General features: G+C 34.2%; 1 protein-coding gene across 33 annotated transcripts in view; it reads right to left on the bottom strand.

Moving 5' to 3' along the window:
- Positions 1–17,882, bottom strand: part of CDH18 (cadherin 18) — a 948,807-nt gene that overhangs the window by 89,367 nt on the left and 841,558 nt on the right. The window lies entirely within an intron of this gene.

Genomic DNA, 17,882 nt, shown 5'->3' with positions numbered 1-17,882 from the left:
AAAAATAAGTGGGAAATATCAGAAAGGGAGACAGAATATGAAAGACTCCTAACTCTGGGAAACAAACTAGGGGTGGTGGAAGGGTAGGTGGGTGGGGGGTGGGGGTGACTGGGTGATGGGCACTGAGGGGAGCACTTGACGGGATGAGCACTGGGTGTTATTCTGTATGTTGACAAATTGAACACCAATAAAAAATAAATTTATTTAAAAATTAAAAAAATAAAATTAATAAAAAATAATGACAAAATTATAGAATGAGAAAGATAAATATAATGACTTCATAAGATGATGTAGTATTTGTGTTTGAGTTAATTTTTAGACTATATATATTAAAAAAAACTGTTGATTATATAAATCTCAAGACCTCATATGCAGAAATATATTTTTCAGCATGTCCTGATACTATATGTCTACATTGAACAATTTAAAAAAAAAATCAGTTTGTTCTGATACTAAATCCAGAGAGAGCTCCTAAATCTTCCCTTATAGAAAGTTGTGAAATACATATTAAGAAGCATAAATGTTCATTACCAAGTGTTCTACTGACAAATTAGGAACATATCTATTAAAACAATTTATTTGCCATAGAAAATCTCAAATAAAAACACAAGTAGCAGGAACCTTGAATCAAAGTGTAATTGTATAAGAGTTTCAACCAAGACTAAATGAATGGTGATTTAACACTATGCATGGATACAATTAGACTATATAGATAAGTGAATGTGGAACCTGCATGAAAATAATTTCTTAATCCAATATTTTGTTAGATATGGTATGATAATATTTTTTAAATTAATATACCTGGTACATATATGGATTACTCAATTTTCTTCTAAAGATGCAATTGTATGTTTTAAAGTGCTATACTGGATACTAAAAATTGATTTATATATCTGTGTTGATTCATTACTCAACAGAGATTTTCTCAGTTCTCTGTGATGAACATTTGTGATGTTACCTGACATTAATTTTTACTTCACCAGTCCTCACGAACTTAGCATTTCCTGGGTAGACCTCCTCTGAGAAACACATGTTCCCTTAACCTTAATCATGTATTTTTATCAGGATTTGTCATATTGCTAAACATTCTACCCATCTTGATATATTTAATTGACCTCTGAAGGGTGTGAGGCCCAATTTCTACAAGACTCCACCTTTCTGCTTGAAGTTGATTTGTGAAAGGGTAGGCAGTTGATTCACAATGATCCAAAGAGAGTAATTTCCCCATAATTTTGGAACTGGAACTAGGAAAGAACTTGAGTCTCTCTTTGGTGGCAAAGCTATGAAATGTTGGAAGGGGCTTCTGACGAGAGTCATATTTCCAGAATTCATGTTGAAGTACCTAATCTCAGGGCACAAATTTAATATCAGGAAAAAAGCCATAACTTTTAGAATCTCTGTCATTATCAAAATGTTCCCAGGCAGTTATGTATAAAATAGGACATTGTTCTGTAAAGGAGAGAGAGAGAGAGAGAGAGAGAGAGAGAGAGAGAGAGAATAAATTACAACATATCTCTCCTTTTTTTATTCCTGAAGTAGAAAGGATAGGATGCCAAGTTTCTGGTTGTTAAGGTCTCTAAGTTGCAGCTCAACTTTCCACAAATTTGTAAACCTCCCAAAGGACTCTCAGCTGATAACACATTTGTAAACAAAAGAAGTCTCAGTTCACAGAGACAAATAAGCAAAACACAGAATTATTTTGGTGGTAATGTTACAAAGTCGGTTGTTTTTACAAAGAAAGTTGCAAAAAACTGTGTAAGTTGGTCGTAAATGACTCACGTCCCAGAAAACGTCTAGGTCCCATCTTATAAGAGAAACCATACCCCTGGAAGAGGATACTAATACTTATGGGTACATTATAAGAATTGCAAGTATATTATGTCTTTCCTATTCATTATGCCCCATTAGACAAATAAGAGCATATTAGTATTTCAACTTACACACTTCCATAAAGGTGAAAATTTTTGAGTTGTAAATTGCATTTAACATGTCACCTAATGGGTAGCCTGGGTGGCTCAGCAGTTTAGCCCCAGCTTTGGCCCAGGGCGTGATCCTGGAGACCTGGGATTGAGTCCCATGTCAGGCTCCCTGCATGGAGCCTGCTTCTCCCTCTGCCTGTGTCTCTGACTCTCTCTTTCTCTTTCTCTCTCTCTCTTTCTATGTCTCTCATGAATAAATACATAAAATCTTTTAAAAAAATGTCACCTAATAACTGGAAATAGCTGATAAGATTTATTTATAAATCAAAAGACATTTAGGATATTTTTAGAACTTCCAAGGACTGAATCAAGAGCCAGACACTAGAAAATGCTATAAATTCCAGAAGAATAAATATGGTGAGGTTCCTCAAGAAAACACATACCAAATATATATATATTATATTATATTATATTATATTATATTATGTATTTATATATCTATTTTACATATATAAAATACCAAAATATATGCCAAGTATATATTTATATATATTTAAATATATTCATATTTATTTATTTAAAAATAGGTATAGAAGAATGGTACCTAAACATAATAAAGCCCATAACAATAAGCTCATAACTTTTTTTTTTTTTTTTTTTTTTTTTAATTTATGATGGTCACAGAGAGAGAGACAGAGAGAGGCAGAGACACAGGCAGAGGGAGAAGCAGGTTCCATGCACCGGGAGCCCGACGTGGGATTCGATCCTGGGTCTCCAGGATCGCACCCTGGGCCAAAGGCAGGCGCTAAACCGCTGCGCCACCCAGGGATCCCATAAGCTCATAACTTAAAAATCATACCCAATGATGAAAAATTAAAAAGCTTCCTTCTAAGATCTGGATGAAGACAAGAATGCCCAATATTTCCACTTCTAATCAGAACAGTACTGGGAAGTTCTACCCAGAGAAATTAGAAAGACAAAAAAAAAAAAAAAAAAAAGAGGAATCCAGTTACAGAGGAAGAAGCAATATTATCTGTTAGTAGATGTGAAGATCTTATAGGTAGAAATCCTTAAAGACTCAAAAAAAATAGTATTAGAATAAACAAATTCAGTAGAGTTATGGGATACAAAATCAAAATACAAAAATCAGCTGTGTCTCTTTACACTAATAAACCATCCAAAAAGGAAATCCAGAGAACAGTCCAGCTTGCAATAGCATTAAAAAGAATAACACACTAAATAAAGAAACTTAACCCATGAGGTGAAGTGACTCTGTGCTAGAAAAATGCAAAATATTGATGAAAGAAATTAAAGGCGATACGAATAAAGGAAAGACATCCTATGTTTAAGGATTGAAAGACTTAATATTGTTAAAAGACCCATACTACTTAAAGCCATCGACTAGGTCGATGCTATGCATTGCAATCACAATTCCAACAGTGCTTTTTCACTGAAATAGACATAATATCTCAGAATATGGAACTACAAAAGATGCAGAATTAATGAAACATTTGAGAAAAAAAGAACAAAACTAGAAGCTTCAAGCTTCCTGATTTTAAAATATATTACAAGGCTACAGTAATTAAAACAGTATACAGACAGACATATGGCCCAATGGAACAGAATAGAGAGCCCAGAAGTAAACCCAACCTTACAAGGGCAGTTGAACGTTGGTAAGAGTTTCAAGAGTAAACAATGGGAAAAACAGTTTCTTCATCAAATGGTATTGGGAAAAGTGGATATGTATATGCAAAAAAAAACAAAACAAAACAAAACAACAACAACAACAAAAAACAAAACCTGAAATTGGACCTCTACATTACAGTATGTATATATATATATATATATATATATATATATAAGAAAAAAAAAACTCAAAATGAAACAACTTAAATGCAAGGCTTGAAAATATAAAATTCCTAAAAGAAAACATAGGGAAAATCTTCTTGACATTAGCTTGCAATTGTTTTTTGGATGTGACATCAAAAACTCAGGCATTGTGGGATGACTGGGTGGCTCAGTGGTTGAGCACCTGCCTCTGGCTCGGGGCATGATCCGTGGTCTCAGGATCGAGTCCCACGTCGGGCTCCGTGCCTGGAGCCTGCTTCTCCCTCTGCCTGTGTCTCTGCCTTTCTCTCTCTCTCTCTCTTTCTCTCTCTCTCTCTCTCTGCCTCCCTCATGAATAAATAAATATAATCTTAAAAAAAAAAATCAGGCACCAAAAGCAAAAATGGATGGTGGATCTATACCAAACTAAAAAACTACTGTACTGCATAGGAGATAATCAACAGAATGAAAAGGGATCCTAAGAATGGGAGAATATACTTGCAAACCATAAATCTGATAAGGGGTTCATCTCCATAATATATAAAGTATTTAAAGTCAATAGCAAAAAGTAAATAAAAAATAAATAAATAAGCCCAATTATAAAACTGGCAAAAGATTTAAGACATTTCTCCAACGAAGACCTCCAAATCGCCAAGAATTGTATAAAGAAGATGTTCAACATCATTAATTATCAAGGATATGAAAATCGAAACTACATTTAGGGATCATCTCATACCTGGTGGAATGACTATTATCAAAACACAAAAGATAAAAAAATATTAGTGGTCTTGTGGAGAAATTGGAAACCTGTATACTGTTGCTGGGGAGGTAAAATGGTGCAGCAGCTATAAAAAAGTTTGGAGCTTCCTCAAAAAACAAACAAACAAACAAACAAACAAAAATAGAACTACTTTAGGATCCAGCAATTCTACTGCTGGGTACATATCTCAAAGAACTGAAATTAGAATCTCCAAGAAATGTCTACATTACCATGTTCATTGTAGGATTATTCACAAGGCCGAGATACAGAAACGACTCAAGTTGCCATCAATAGATAAATCAATAAAGAGAATGAATAAAGTACTAGCAATTTGGAAAATAAAACCTTTGTGTGTGTGTGTGCGTGTGTGTGTGTGCGTAAAAGGTGATATTTTAGTGAGAGAATTATGGGATTAACAGGAGAGGAAATTAGAATTAGGATAAATGGAGACTAAGTCAATGACTTTTAGATGCCTCTGATAATAAAGATCACAAAGAATATCAAAAACAGTCTTGCCAGAAATTAAACAATTTTACAGAAACCAAGATCTTTGGGACCAGGGTCCTTTTAAAGGGCCTAGTATACATTTAATGCTTAAGTGTTTTATTAATTTTTGAGTTTACCATAAACTCTACATTCACATGGACCGTTGTAACTTTAATTCAACATAATAACTTTATGTGTCACATTTTTTAGTATTGTGTAATTAACCACGGGAAGAAATAGATTGAATTATCCTAAAATAAGAAAAATATCAGAAATCCTTCCTCTAAATACTAATTCTAACAAAAATGCAAATACCGCTTACAAAGGCATCTAACATATAGAATTACCTTTAAGAATTCTGAAAGCTAAAAAAAGAAAAAAGAAAAAAAAGAATTCTGAAAGCTGAGAGCCAACAGCCCATGAATTATTAGGTATTATCATCTTTAAATAATAATAATTGCATATGAACCTTCATTTACCTGTTTTTTTTTTATGAGAATTGGCCTTCTTTATAGATTTGAAGAACATTTGGGAGAAACTTTAAAGGGTACGAATTAAGATGTTAATCTTTGACTAACAGCCTCAACTGGATAGAAGGAGTCAGTTTACTATTTAGGAAAAAAATGCACTTTTATCTAAATAAGATTAACGAAGGTCATAACTCCTAGAATCTTGGAATACATGGTGCATGATCTTTTGCCTTTCATATTATTTTCACTCTGTAATTACTCCCTCTGGGAAAAAAAAAATAACCATCTTGGATAATTTATAGCACAGCCTAATCAGCACCTCTATGGGTTGCCAAAATATACCTCAGAGTACTCTGCTCAAGTTCATAAAAAGGTTATATGCTATGTAACATTACACATTTGCAAGAGGATGAAAAAGGATGAAAAACCTCGGTGCACTTTCAGACACGCATCTAAGCATATACACGTATTTGCTCACACATTTTGTGTGACTGTGTAACAAACCCATGTCATATGGAGGCGTCTGTCCATCCCATTTATGTATTAGTGATAATCAGAGAGAGACAGAGAGATCATGGATTCAATTCTCAGAAATTATATAATAATATTATATTATATATAAAAATAATATTATATCATATAAAATATATATTATATATAAAATTATATTATATAATATATAATATAATTATACATTTTAATGTAATTTATTATAATATTATCACTATATTATTTATTATATATTATATGTGATATGTAATTATACATTATATAATATATTATTTATTATATATTATTATTTTTCTCTGTATATATAGAGAGAGAGAAGGAGAGAGAGAAAGAGAGAGATGATAGATATCTTTCTATGTATCCCACATATACTACATAGGTACAACGTACTTATACACTTAAAAATTTCATGTCCTAGATATGATCATAGAACTAATTCACATAATGAAAGAGCTGATTTAAACAATACCTGCTAGATAATAGATCATGTATAAAAAATTCAAGTCATTCAATATTTGTTTTGAAAATTTGGGAATTTATTTTTAAAATTCTTTAGTAAGCAAAGCAGTCATTGTACTGCCTTCTATGTAGTTTTGCTTTTATAAAATATAATCACATCTAATAATTGTGCAACCCCAGTGCACTCATAATAAAGAACTTTGGTTTTATTTATATAAACTGCAAGAGAACAGCCTTAGCTATTGTTTTATTAGTCATCAGCTAGGAAGGATATTCTATCCGAATTGTGTAGCAGTAAAGAGTCTCTGAAAAAAAAAATCCTTCATGGTAAAACCAATTTCTGTTTTGTTGAGGGTTGAAGTAGTTAATGACTTTATAGGAGATTGTGTGATACAAATACGTCCCCCAAACCAACCAAGGTTTCCACGTTGACACCAGCATATATTCTGAGGAGATGAGGATAGAGTCACTGATTTAATGGTGTTAGATGAGTTGTTTTCTTTCACTCCTATCTTTAATAATTATTTTAGACTTTTTTTTGTTAAGATTTTATTTATTTATTCATGAGAGACACAGAGAGAGAGGCAGAGACACAGGTAGAGGGATATGGACTCGATCCCAGGACCCTGGGGTCACACCCTGAACCCAAGGGAGACGCTCAACTGCTGAGCCACCCGAGGGCCCCTATTTTGATCTTTCTAATATATGTTACCAATATATGTTGAGTTCTGGATAGTGTTTTAATATTAGAATATGTTAAGATGTTTTAATGCGAGTCCTGAATATTTTCTGTTTCAATCATAAAAGCTTTGTTTCTAAACGTTTATTTTGTATTGGTTGGGAAGTGATGACTACCACTTCACATTTCATAATTTCCCTCCCTGTCCTTTCCCACATATTTGTCTCCTTGTTTATATATATATATATATATATATATATATACACATACATATATATATAAATATTTCTTTTTCCCTACTTTTGTTATTTTAGATCAGTTTTTAATATTATTGGTTCGTTTGATATTCATTGCTTCCAAGACTGATTTTAATTTAGCATTTTCAGTTTTCTAGAACTCCTCATTTATTTCCTATATCTCCTTTTACACATGATCATGGAGTCTGTTTTTATTTGTAATTATTTCAACAAAAATATATTTACATCAGAAACTTTGAGTGCTCTTTTATTAGTGCAATGAAATTGTTTGTTTCTGTTCTATTAAAAATGGTAACTTGTTCTAGAAAGAAAGTTGGGTGTTTATCATTGTTCTATCCTCATTCTGTAAAAATGACCTTTCCTTTTATTTCAATAATTTCATATGTTCCTACCTTTTCTGATTTTAATAAACCTCATAAATTATATATAATTAGTATAACTATCATTTTTTAAATATTTTATATATTTGAGAGAGAGAGAAAAATGTGAGTGTGTGTGGGGGCCTGGGAAGGACAGAGAATCTCAAGCAGACTCTGAGGTTGAGTGTAGAACCCAAAGTAGGGCTTGCTATCAGGACCCAGAAATCCAACCTCAGCCATAATCAAGAGTTGGATGCTTAATCGAGTCACTCAGGCACCCCACAACTCTTAAAGTTTTTAAGATACCAGATAACTTGTCATTTCCTGAAATTTATGTCTTTTGTTAAATAATGTGTATGTAGTAATATCGCGATCCTTTTATGTTTAATGTATGTTTCTTGAATCTTTCCATCTACAAATACCATGAAATACTCTTGTATTTTCTTTGAAAGCAAAACAGCATATAACCCTTTAATAAATTTGTAAAACTTCAGGATATCAAGGTATCTACTTTCACACTGATGGTCCATCATGACAGTGCCTGCCATTTTCTACATGTGGACATGTACCAGCATTTTCAGTTTTCTAGAACTCTGTGAAGTGTACTTCATCTATTTGTCAAACCAAATGGATGTTCATATCTGTTTTTCTGCCACATTCCAATTTTTTTTCTTTAAAAGTTCTTCATTATTTATGAATTTGTACTCACCCATATGGAATGCTGGGTCAACCTAGGTTTGTCAATTTGTTCAGTAAATGTCACTTAGCTTATAGTGGCATAATTTCAGGTAATAGGAATACAGCAAACAAAACAGACACAAGTCCTCATCCTTATCAAGAGTATTTTTTTACAAAGGAGAGACAAAATGAGTCATATATATGGTAAAAAATATATAGTATATGACACCATGATAATTCTAAAAATTACATATATAGCATGTTTATTAGCTATTTATGCAATTAATCATCTAAACATCTCAGTAGCTTACAACAGCAAATATTTAATTCTACATTGCATTATAATGAAATTTTTTGAGCAGATAAGAAAAACTAAGAACAGATAAAGAAAAAAATTTCTTTACAAAGTTTTTTTTTTTTTTTTTTTTTTTAATCTGCCCCGGAAAGCTAATTTATATGTTTTGTCTTTATCAGGTCTTGGATGATATGACACCCTATTCAGGCATGTGCTTTAAATTTTTTCTAAGGTTTTTAACAGACTTCCTCAGGATTTGAATTGTAAATGATGTCTCTTTGACTAATTAGGCTTGTTTATTTGGTGTTATGTTCTAGTATAAGGTCATCACTTGATATTCTGATGATTGAAGTGTCATATAACTGAATGTCCTTGTCAAATGCATTATAATGAACTCTCATATCAAATTTTTAACCATGTCCATTTTAGAACCTTTGTCATTTATAGTTACTGTTCTGATACTCTCATGAAATATGTTTCATCATCAAGGAGATTCATAAAAAGGACTTTTTTTTTTAAAGATTTATTTAACTAGGTGACGGGCACTGAGGATGGCACTTGACAGGATGAGCACTGGGTGTTATACTATATGTTGACAAATCGAATTCCCATAAAAAAATAAACACACACACACACACACACATAGATTTATTTATTTATTTTTATTTATTTTTATTTTAGAAAGAGAGTATATATGTCTATGAACAGGGAGAGGGCTCAAGCAAAATACCTGTTGGGCACAGAGCCCAATGTGGGGCTTGATCTCAAGACCCTACGATAATGTGAGCCAAATCAAAGAGTCAGATGCTTAACTAACTGAGCCACCCAAGTGCCCCAGATTCACAAAAAGGACTTTTAACAAATATGGCTACTTGTTATTTAAAAAGGTTATTTTAAAATCCTAAAACTAAACTGGGTGAGGATTTCTAGAACCTGCATTCAACCTGAATAAAGTTGGTTACATGGGACTAACTGAATTGAGGAAGATGCTTATAGTTCTTGTGACTCTCTAACGTTTGCTTTTCCAGATAAAATAAATTTTCTCCTAAAATATCTATGTCTTAACAGAAATGTGGTAAAGTATTCATATGTGAAGAGATTGAGACATTTAACTTTTCTCCCTACTTGAGCCCTCTGAAACTCAAAGTCTCAGGGCATATTCTTTCTATCATGACAGTTAGAGTTATTTGTGTGAGTTCAGTAAGAATCTCTTCTCCTTATAACAGGACACCAATTGGAAACATTGGTTGTTTTATCAAGGTTTTGACTGGGATGCCATATTTGAGACAGTCATGCACAGACTCAGATATGACCAGATAGCTTTAAGGAACCAAGGTTGACTTTATGGAACCATAAAGGCCCTTGGAAATGGCTTGAAAACTTGCTTACAGAATTCTCAACAGCCTTACCAGTTGAGTAAAGAATGTCACTTTCTGGCAGGTGCAGGAGCCTCAGGATATTTGGGGACCTTGAGAAGAGGAATTCACCCAAATCCATAGGTATTGCAGGCAAGTCTGACAGCCAGTATTTGGCTTGGCTTCTGGCCTAGAGAAGGTACTAAAAGTTCAATTGAGATTCTTCTTTTTTAATTTTATTTATTTATTCATGAGAGACACACAGAGAGAGAGAGAGAGAGGCAGAGACACAGGCAGAGGGAGAAGCAGGCTCCATGTAGCAAGCCTGATGCGGGACTTGATCCCAAGACTCCAGGATCATGCCCTGGCTGAAGGCAGGTGCTAAACTGCTGAGCCATTCAGGGATCCCCTCAATTGAGATTCCTTATAAAAAGTTCCAGAACACCAGATTTTAAAAGATCTTTATGGTCAATCACTATTTTAATTGAGCTTATGTAAATATTTAGGCCAAGTTTGTTAAAATCGGACTTGTTTTTACAAAGAATTAGTCTTGATTTAGCCATCTCTGGAAATGAGGGTAATTTTAGAGAGAAAAATTATGTTTCAATAACACACCTTCGCGATTCCTAAATTCCAGTTTTGATTATCTTTGAATGTTTTGCCTTGACTACACAACTTGAGGTACACTTCAGAGAAATTGCCACAGTAGCTCATGTATAGACAGTCTTCATGCTTATTACTCCGTGGGGATAATAATAGGACCCCATGGGCATATTACTTGAACAGCTGAGAAATGGGATGGATTCCCCAAAAATTGTACAACTCAGCTATTGCCTTGACCAATATTGTATAGTCAAGATGACAAAGTTGCCCCTTAAAAGCTAGAGAATACCCGACTTCATGGGGTTAGCTATGGATTTATGAAAATAATAGATGACCCCATTTTTTCTCATGATTGGATTAGATGATAAATCTAGGGATGCCCCATCCCCAGACAAGTCAGCTCCCACTTGCCAGTGATTCTTCATGATGAAGATATTGTTAAGGCTAGGCATCAAACAAAGAGGGCTCCTTTAATGGTATTATCCCTTAGCTTTTTTTTTTTTTTTTTTTTTTTTTTTTTTGTCCCAGGAGCCATCTCTGTTGACGTATAACTGCAAATTGAGGCTTTAGCTGGGCATACAGTGGCCATATTTAATTAAGCTTGACATGCACAAATTAAAAAGGTGGTCCTCCTCGGCTGCGTCGTGCCTTGATGCTCTCACTGCAGCTCAAGGAGTAAACTATGCGTTATTAAAACAGAGTGTTTGCATATACTCCAGATACCACAAAAATGTGACAGGGTTACTAAAGGACATGAAAACTCAAATTGGCACTTTAAACAATTCCTCTCTTTCCTTTAATGACTAAACTCCTGAACTGGAGGAGAGTTTTGGTCAAATATCTAAGGACTCTTATTTGGATTTCCTTTTCTTTTTGTTACTCTAATTCTGTTTTGCTGTTTTCTCCCATGCCTCTCTGCCTGGTGCTGCTGAGGCTCCTTCAGTGCCAGGACTTCAAGCTGACAGATGATCCTTTCTGTGCAGAGAGATCCATGCATGTAGTCTACCTTGGATTTATCTGCCTCTGTAACGCCCATGTGTAAGTCCCCAGCTGACCAATGTAGATCCAATGTGACCATAGGTAGACCCACGACATCACTAAACCCTTCATTCAGCAGGAAAAAGTTACAGAAGATAAGTCCTTCCACCCTTAGCAACTTTAAAGATTTAAGGGTCAAAAGTTGTTCAGGGGAAATGATGCAGAAAACAAAGACAAAAGAAATGTAGGAAAAGATGAAAGATCCTTACAAACTGCAGCACATTGACATATACTTGAGGCAGGCAGAGTGACCTTCATGCTAATACTTTGCTGGAGGCAAAAAGCAACCTTAGCTTGACATTAGCCTGACCTCCAGGATCCCATAAGTCTTCTTTAGTATATAAAATCCCTTTGGAAATTTCTTTGATCTTTACTCATCGATCTCTACTCTACATGAACTTCTATCTTAGCAATCATCCTCCAAACATATGGCCCACCGATATATATATTTGAAGGGTCTCATGACTAAAGTTTTACTAGACAGTAGTAAGCGGCCTCATCTTAACAGCAGCTAACTCCTCATGGTCCTGCAGGCCTTGCTTCTGAATTTTTTACAAACTTAAGCCATCCCTAACCCTCACTAACTAAAAAGCACATAATGAGTCACTCCTCACCATCCCAGGGGAGGGATGGTGTCTAAAGGGTTGTGTCTAAAGGGTTGTGTCTCGTGCTTCAATAAAAACCACCTTTTTTTATGCCCATGCTCATGCACACATACACACACACGAAACAGAAGACAACTATGATTAAACTATCACTCTTCTGGGATGGGCTCAGATCCAAATGCATTTTCATTCCAGAATATGATGACCTGAATAAGCAACCACTGGGAGGAGGCAAGATCATGAACATAGAATGAAATCATTGAAGTGCAGTTAAAGCTTCCCTTCAAACATGGCATATCTGTTGGCAAAATCATTGGCAAAGCACGCGGATAAAGTAGCGGGGACATATTTGCCACCCACAGGGAAACATGAGGAAAGAGAAGAAGGAACTAATCATTGTGAACAAACAATACAATCTGTTCACAGTCCATCCTCCAGTCACAAACACCTGTGTGCATCTTATAAATAAAACCTCTTGGGACGCTTGGGTGCTCAGCAGTTGAGTGTCTGCCTTCCGCTCAGGGTGTGATCCCAGTCCCTGGATAGAGTCCAGCATCAGGCTCCCCGCAGGGAGCCTGTTTCTCCCTCTATCACTCTGCTTCTCTCTGTGTGTCTCTCATGAATAAATAAATAAAATCATTAAAAAATAAATGAAACCCATTTATCTCCTCCTTGATACCATCAAAACTCTTTAAACAATGGAACCAGACTTAAATTTCAAAATCACGTGATACAGTTGTATCAGAGTATGTCTCTTGATCCAGAGACCATCGATTTAGAAGGACAATTTGTTTGGCCTCCATAATCAACATATAATCAGGGATAAATAAGGACAAAATAATAAAAATAAAGGCCCTATTTGAAAGGAAAAGGATGCCAATGGCTCATGGTAATTCAGTAATTATTCTGTGCAATCATTATGAGGATTTCTGTCCTTAAGGCTCTGAGGCTAACTTATTTGGTGAATCCTTAAATTTGCATTTTCAGCCCTGAAAGTTATGAAACTTAATTTTTTCCCTCCTTTATTTCATGTTGGAAAGAGATCAATGTGTTTTTTTTTCCTGTACTCATCTCTTTCTTGTAGTATCTTATTAAATGCAGCTTATAATAATCAACTCACACTACAGGCATTCTTTCTTAAAACCTCTTCTCTGGATGCGTGGATTCTTATGTACATTTTCTACCTTCCAAATTATCCCATGAAAATGCTCACCAAAGGAGAACATAGTCATTTTCTAGCATCCTACAAGTTTTACTTTATATTATTTGCTTCTTCAAACACAAATGTCACATAATTTGTTGTAGTGGTGATGGTAACAGAATCTTTCTTCTAGAAAGATATAATATAGAATGCATACTAATTTTGTCTATTAGTTTCTATTGCTTTAAAAATTAATTCTGTCTCAATAATTTGTAATCACAAATGTTATCTCTTCTCACATTATCCAAAAACTCTGGTTTGGTTGGGCTCTGGGGTGCTCATCATTAAGCACCAGTGTTTTCTCATTAGACTAAAAAAGTAGCTTCTTTCTAGATTATGTTCTTATCAGAGTGAAGGCACAGAATAAGAGAAATTGAGCCAAACCATGCAAGCTCGTTATGAGCTCAGATATGATTCAAATCATGACATGTCACATACCATTGGCCAAAGCAAATTAACTGGCCAATACCAAATTCAACAGGAAAAATCTCTTCTCCTTATAGGAAAGTATTTCAAAGGTAGGGAGAAAATGGATAATTGTGAACAAATAATTAAATACACCAGGGCAGGTAAGAGAGAAATCAAATACTTGAAGATGAGAAGTCAGGAAAATTCTGTTCCAAACAGAATTTCCTAGGGAAATGAGACAAATGAGAATGAATGCTGTGAATGATTTCAATAAATAGCCTACACCTTCAGCAGTTTTCCAATGAAGTTCTCTGAACAGTGAACTCATCTTTTTAACATATATTTTTATTGCATCCTCATTTTTATTGTATTTCATTATTTTATTTTTTTAATTTTATTTATTTATGATAGTCACAGAGAGAGAGAGAGAGAGAGAGAGAGAGAGGCAGAGACATAGGCAGAGGGAGAAGCAGGCTCCATGCACCGGGAGCCCGACATGGGATTCGATCCCGGGTCTCCAGGATCATGCCCTGGGCCAAAGGCAGGCGCCAAACCGCTGCACCACCCAGGGATCCCTGCATCCTCATTTTAATGCAATTAAATAGGTTAAAGATTTCCCTGCATCCTCATTTTAATGCAATTAAATAGGTTAAAGATTTCCAGAATAGTATTTTTCATCTCATCAAATTTGAGGACAATTCTCTATTGTCATCTGTACTCCATTGTTGTCGATGAGATGCTCACAGTGTGTCAAATTCCTTTCTCTTTGGTTTTCAAATTCTGAACTTCATCATAACACATCTAGGTGATAATATTTTTCCACTACATTTGAGATGTCTTATGATTATTTGTCTAAGGCATAATGTCTCATAGTATACTGTTTGTTTTTTTAAATATTGCCTCATTCTCTTTGCTGTCTTCATCTGCAACTCCTGTTATTATACATTGAAGATTTGTTTTCCTTTGCTATGTATTTTTTTTTTTTGCTATGTATTTTAATCCTTTTTTTTTGTTTGTTTGTTTACTTGTTAAACTTTAGCCTCTCTTATGCACTCTGGCTGGCTTCCTCAGACTTGTCTTCCAATTTACCTACTCTGCATTCAGTTGTATCTAATCTCTTCCCCCAGTTTGTTTGAGTTCTTCATGTCAATTCTTAACATCAGTGTCTATGATGTGGTTTCTGTTGACTGATAAGTGAAGTTTTCCATTTTCCATTTCAGAGCAAGCCCTGGTTTCATACCAGGCACCTAACTCTAGTAACATCCCCAAAGAATTCCTATAATTGTACACTCCCTCCCTTTTCTAGGGCTAACAAGTTAAGTTGCCAGCTTCTGGAGCCTACAATCTGCCTTACATTCCCTCTGGACTTCCACAACATCAGCTTGCCAATTTGCCACTTGTGCAAGTGGCACAACATCACTAAATCACGTGCAAAAATATAACGTCTGTTGGGGGAAACATACAATTATATCAGTAGCAGAGTATATGTAATTCCCTAAACCCTCATTATTCTAGAGTATGACACTTAGGCTGTTCAGAGGTCTACAACAGAACTCCAAGAGAAGGCAACCTTGACTTCCATAATGTTCTCTATTGTTTCAGCATCAGGAGGACAGAGAGCACCTTGATATACATGCAGAAATGAAAGCTCACCAGCTTCAGAGGTGACTGTATTAGAAAGAAGGAGACTCTGAAGTTTGGTAGACGTTGTCAGTTTATACTCTAGTGCTAAGTCATATGTACTGAGCCAAACTTTTTCTAACATGCAGAAATGAGCATTGAGGTTCACCACAATTTGTCTCCCCTCATCCTTTACATGGAAGTTTATTTTTCTCATTAGAAGCTAATTACCGTCAAAGTAAAATGTTGATAATTTATGCACCTAAATTTCTGGTCTTAGAAAAATTTCATGGAAAAAAATTAGAAAGTGTGTGGAGAGAATTTTTTTTTAAAGATTTTAATTTATTTATTCATGAGAGACAGAGAGAGAGAGAGGCAGAAACACAGGCAGAGGGAGAAGCAGGCTCCCTGGGGAGGGCAGAACTCAATCCCAGGACCCTGGGATTATGACCTGAGCCAAAGATAGATGCTCAATCACTGAGCCACGCAGGTGCCCCAGTTTTTTTCCCTAAATGAAAAATTTGTTATATCAAATGTCTACTATAGGATCTATAGCATTTTGATGACTGGAATTATTTCTAGGTAGAATTTTCTCTTATATGGAAAGGTAAAAATATTGAAATAATTATGATTTAAATACCTGGATATGAAGCTTGGACTTGTTGAGATTTGAGGTGATACAATATGTATTTCAGAAGTTTAGGTACCAAGTTACTTGGTACCTAAAATAAAAACACTTTTTTTTTTTTTACTTTTTGTCTTTCTTAGGTTTAATATACATGAGTAATTTGTAAGTTGTACTCTACCTCATTAGCCAGTTTCAAACACATCTTTAAATGGTGCTGTAATTATCCACTTTGGTTTTAAGACTATGTAATTTTATGTGACAGAGAGATACAGATATCATTATTTCATATTTCTGTTTCTGAATGCACCATAATTTCATATGCCATATGTGATTCTTTCACATAATTTCTTAGACTGTATCATGAAATGCTAATGATTAGATAAAGCACATTTAAGAAAGGAAGACTTGGTGGGAATGACAAAGGGGCATTTGGTTTATTGAAGCTAGCCCCTTGCTATACACTCCCCCCCACCCAGGATAATATTGATTCTAATTGTTTTTTAAAAGACCTTGTTTCTTTGCTTCAGTAACTTTGCCAGATCAGTAGATAAATCATTCCTTAAAATTAACCCTGGGTCTCAGCCTACAAAAGTTGTAATCAATTTGATACTTATATTTATTTGAACTAATTAATATTTTTCTTACATTAATAATATTTACTCAGGAAATGACTACTTATATTAGATAAGTATTTATTTGTAGATGATTCTGGGGAAAGACTGCTTGACACGTAAGTGGTTAGGCTGTGATATCTGACTTACCCAGAATGTCTGACATTATAGATAAGATTAACCAGAAAGTTTCTAAATCTCTACTTTAAATTGCTTTATGCAGCAGTTGCAGTTTACATTGGAAATGCTACTCTCACATTAAAAAAAAAAAAAACAGAACAAGGAATCTGGGATATACGCATCTAAAAACTTGTATTAAATATTGATCATTAATAATTATGTAAAGCTCTGGCTGAAATATTTTTACTATATAAATAAAGTATGACTAATACTATAGCCATCTGAATGCACATTACAATGCCACACATTTAAAAGGACAACTGTCCTATAGTAGAATTCCACTGTACTCTGGAATAGTATCTTTAAAATTGCTTAACCTAAAAAAATAAAAAGCATTAAAAGAAAATTGCTTATGCTAACACATTTGCTGTTACCATGTGTCAATATGCGTGACTACAAAGCTGATTATCCTGTAAGAAATTTTTTTCCAAAGTACTAGTAAAGTGGGCCACTTTTTTTTGGCATTCTCTCACTTTTATTCATAAATATGACTCATAAAAAGCTGAGAAACTGTAAACTTGTGAATTTTAATTGAAGAACATTCCTACTTTTTTCCAATATTTTGTGAAGAATTAAAAAAAATGATTTGTGAAGATTAATTAGTAACAATCACATAATTTCTAAGAACTCTATGCTTATTATCATAAGCATGCAAATCCATACAAAGCAGGTAAGCAAAAGAAAAGCAATCAATCTGTAACTTTGCCATAGCCTACAGCCAAATAGATTAAAAACAAATCATAAAATGATTGACATTTTATAACTGGTAAGTTACTAAATAGACAATCTTAAATATTTCAAGATACTCAACTTTAAAATTAGAAGAGTGTCACAGCCTTATTTACTTATAGCTATTAACTTGTATGAAAGAATATATCCTAAAGGTATTCATATCCCGTTTAATGGGATAAATATATAATAATTTTCTGTTACT

Source organism: Vulpes vulpes, chromosome 4 (assembly GCF_048418805.1).
Source record: "Vulpes vulpes isolate BD-2025 chromosome 4, VulVul3, whole genome shotgun sequence".
In the NCBI taxonomy this organism is placed as follows: Eukaryota; Metazoa; Chordata; class Mammalia; order Carnivora; family Canidae; genus Vulpes; species Vulpes vulpes.
Note: the sequence above shows the minus strand (reverse complement) of the source record. Positions and strands in the feature narration are given on the sequence as shown.